This window comes from Nannospalax galili, unplaced genomic scaffold, assembly GCF_000622305.1.
Source record: "Nannospalax galili isolate Female #2095 unplaced genomic scaffold, S.galili_v1.0 scaffold453, whole genome shotgun sequence".
NCBI lineage: Eukaryota > Metazoa > Chordata > Mammalia > Rodentia > Spalacidae > Nannospalax > Nannospalax galili.
The window spans coordinates 354,280-358,517 of NW_008334081.1; positions in this window are offsets into that span (position 1 = coordinate 354,280).

The following is a 4,238-nucleotide window of genomic DNA, read 5'->3' on the forward strand; positions in this document are numbered from 1 at the left end:
GTCCGTGAAAGAGAGGCGTGGGTGAGAGGATGGGCCAGCTAACGACCCGTCTGACGACTGTGGACCAGGGGCAGGAGGTGGAGGAAGTGGGCGGTAGGGAAGCCACTGCAGCCAGGAGGGGAGTCAGTGAGAGGCCCCATGTGGGAGAGATGGGGAGAGAAGACATAGGTGGGTCTGGAGGATGAATGGACAGATGAGTATGGGGGGGGATGAAAAGTTGAGGCTGACTGCTGGCTCCATCTTGGTAGCCGACACGAACGAAGCATGCAGTCACTGCTGAACACAGCGACAGGTGCAGGAGATCTGGCCTAGACATCAAGGAGAAAGCAGTGCTCACAGTGGAAGACTAGACTGCCCTGCCTAGGAGTAGGATCTGAAAACTATGGAAACATGGAGTCTATTTTGTCCCTGTCCAGAGAGGTCATTACAGTAGCAGTGGTGTGATAGGGACAGGTGGGTCAGGGGCTCAGGAAGCAATACAAGCCAGGCTCTTGGTGCAGGCCCTGCGCAAGGCTGATGCAGGAGGACTGCAAGTTCAAGTCCAGCCTGAGTTACAAAGCAAGTCCAAGGCTAGGCTGGGCAATTTTAGTGAGGCTTTATCTTAAAACAAAAAGTAAAAAGGGGCCTGGGGTTACAACTCAGGGGTAGAGTGCCTGCCTAGCATGTACAAAGTCCTAGATTCAGTCCCCAGTTCCACACACATATACATGCTTGTGCACATGCACATACACAGATATTTACACACATATGCACATACACAGGTTTATGGACATATGCCACACACGCATATGCACATATACAGATATACACATTTGCACGTCATGCACATACATACACAGATATACACACATGTGCACACACAGACATGGGCACAGAAAACAAAGCAAAGACAAAATAGCATAGAACCCCGAGTCTGGAGTGCTGGTTCAGCTGAAGACATCTGCCCCCCCTGGAGAGCTGGAGCCCGCATTCAACAGAGTCAGAGCACAGACCTGGGGCTTGAGTCAGGATGGAGCTCAAATGAGAGAATCAGGTAAAACCAGAATCCCCAGACTGTGCCATGTGAACTGTAAAATATGGAGGCGGGGGAACTTGCCTGCTGAAGGAGACTGTTTTCCTGTGTGAACTAGAAGGGATGCTATCTTACTAGTCTAAGAGTGCCAAGTTGGCAAAGCGCCTGAAGCAGATGCTTAGAATGAAAAGAGCTTCGTTTCACAGTTTGAGAGGCTGAAAGTCCATGGTCAGGTGGTTCTGTCTTTAACGAGAGCTATTCTTCCAGGGAAGAGGAGGAAATACAATCCACAGACAGACAGATGGAGAGAATTCACCAGGACGGTGAACAAAACCATCCCCTGCAGGAGGATGAACGTGAGCACTCTCAGGAGAAAACGATGATGACCAAGTATGATGTGTGGAGAGACAGGCTGGCCACTCACACTGAGAGGCGGTGTGTGGGCTGGGAGGGTCATCAGAGTTGAAGATTTCTCAAGTGCCTTTGTTTTCAGAGAGAGTGGTGGAGGTATTACTTTTAGATTTTAAGTCAGAGAAAGGTGGGAAATAAAAGAAGAGCAAATGCCCAGGGGAAGGTGTTTGCAAGCATGCGAATATCAGGCCAAATAAAGGCCCTGGTAAAAAAGTGTGGCCAGGGGAAAGAGGTGCACACCTTGAAAAAATGTTTACTTTATCTGGAAAACATGGTAATTTACTATCTTGTGTGTCTAACAGTGTAAGTTTAAAATATATGAAATAAAAATTGACAAGACAACTAATAATACAGATCATTAGGATAACTTTGCTATTAAGTTATAATAAATTAGAAAAAATAAGAGAAAATGATAAAAATCACCGACTTAATGAATTTCTTAACATAGCACTTTTAGTAAGAGATGGAAAAGATTTTACTTCAGCTTTTAGAACCTCATCCTTGAAGCTTCTTGATACAGTGGATGGTGGTAATGCAGAAACTCACAACTGGTCTAATGCAGAGAATAAGTGACTGTGGGGCGCTCAGCCTCAAATGGGATGTCTACATCATCCTTACCCCAAGGCACAGGGACCAGCACAGAGGTGGGGGTGGAAAGACTGTACGAGCCAGAGGTCAGAGAGGACTGGAGAGCAACAATGTCTTCTGGGCATGGCAGGACCGCAGCATGCATGAACTCACAGCAGCTGTGGTTGCCTGCACGAGACCTGCACAAGATCAAGCCAGTCATTCCAGCATGGAGCAGAAAGGGGTTCATGAGCCCCCCATCCCCAGGAGGTATGGATGGCTGCCGGAGGAGGGAAAGTCAGTTTTCTTTGAGGGTGTGACTTCTGATAAGTTCACCACAGTCCAGTGGATGGCCCCACACCCATGAGCAGCACAGACTGGAGTCACTAGGTTATTAATTTAACAAAAGAGAACACAGTTGCAGGGGTAGGAAGGCAAGAGTGGAAGAGTTAGGGGAGGAGTTGGCTGTGAATATGTCCAAATATACATATGCAGTCCTCAAATAATAACTTTTTAAAGGAGATGACATTGGCAATGATGTACAGCAATGAGCAACATAATCAAAACGTTGGGTCGAATGGGCACATGGAAAACACGGCACCCTAAATCAGAGAGCACTTGTGCTGTCAAGAACATGAACATTTCTGACAAACCGCCATCAAAAATTTGACTCCAGGGGCCTGGAGAGATGGCTCAGTGCTTGAGAGCACTGGCTGTTCTTGAAGAAGACCCAGGTTCAAATGCCAGCACCTACATGGTAGCTAACAATCATCCGTAACTCCAGTACCAGGGGATCTGATGCCCTCTTCTGTCCTCCATGGGTGAACACAGGTGTGCTTACATGCATGCAGGCATAACATTCATATACATAAAATAAAAAATAATAAATTTTAATTTTAAAGCATTTGGCTCAGAATCTTCAAAGAATTGGTATTGTTGTTGAAGAAAAACTTAAATAAACCCCAAGCATCACTTGCCCTCAGTTCTCAGAGGTTAGGTTTACAATGTGTTGTGAGTTTCTCCTGAGCCCAGCTACAGACTGTACCTCTGCTGTGCAATGGTAACAGATGCCTGGGTGACTTTCCAGGAACTTGAAGGGGTTTCATGTGACACGCAGGCATCATGGGGCTGGGATGGGATGAGGAGTCTTGGTCTATGTCTTCACACTGTGCCTGTCTCCTTGAGGCCTCCACCTTTGGGTCAAGTTCCACTCAGCATGTAGACAGCATGTGGATCATCTGAGAAGCATTCTGTCCAGACTATAGTACAAGGTAAGCTGGGCCCAGGCCTGCCTAGCTTTGCTCCTCACACTTTGAGGCTAAAGATGCTCTCAGTTGCTATGACCAGAAGTAAACATGTATTCTTTGAAGTTCAAATTTCCCCATGCTGTCTTCCTGTTCCAGTGAAGGCTAGCACCTGATTACAGATGCCCACGGGACTCTGGAGTGGCCCAGCCTATTCTGGTGCCTCCCTTTAGGGCTCCAGGTTGACGGCTCAGCATGTTGTCAAGAGGGTCTCCTGATTCTTGAGGGAATTACCCCCAGGCTCCTGCTACCTGTCTCCCTGGAAACTGCCACATCCCACATCTACCCTGAGCACAGTCAAATTGCTCCCCTGGGAAAGCATTTTGTTTGCAAACTATAATTCATAAATATATTCCATAAAGGTGGGCGAAGTTAACCTCTGCCCCACAGTTAGGTGCACAACAGCAAAAGTCTACCCTGTAACATCTACTGAGCTGAAAGTGTCCCCACAGCCCATCCTGGTCACAATGTCTTCCTGGTCTCTGCATGGGGCAGGTTGGGACAGGACCTGTAGGCTCATGACACTTTGCATTTTGATTTACCTGCAAGTTGCATTTCAAAATTTACTAACACTGAATGGTTTATTTACTAGGCACTTCTTGGAGGCCTGCTGACTCAGCTCTATTGAGACAAAGCTGGAAAACAGGGCTCTTATTCTTAAACTTATGAAGAGCTCACAGGCCAAATGGCTGGGCGCATGAATGTGGAGGGACATGGCCAGTTGTGCAGTCACATGTGTGTGTGTGTGAACACATGAAGATCTGGAAATTCAGAAGAGAAGAAGGAAATGATTAACCTTACACCAGGAGTGTGTGTGCACATACACTGTTCCAGACTTTGAGAGGCAGTGACCTTCAGGTGGGAGCCCAAGAGTGACCAGCAGGCTTCTGGGCAGCAAATAGGGAGGACTTCCTGTGAGCTAGGGAGAGCTGAGGTAAAAGCGG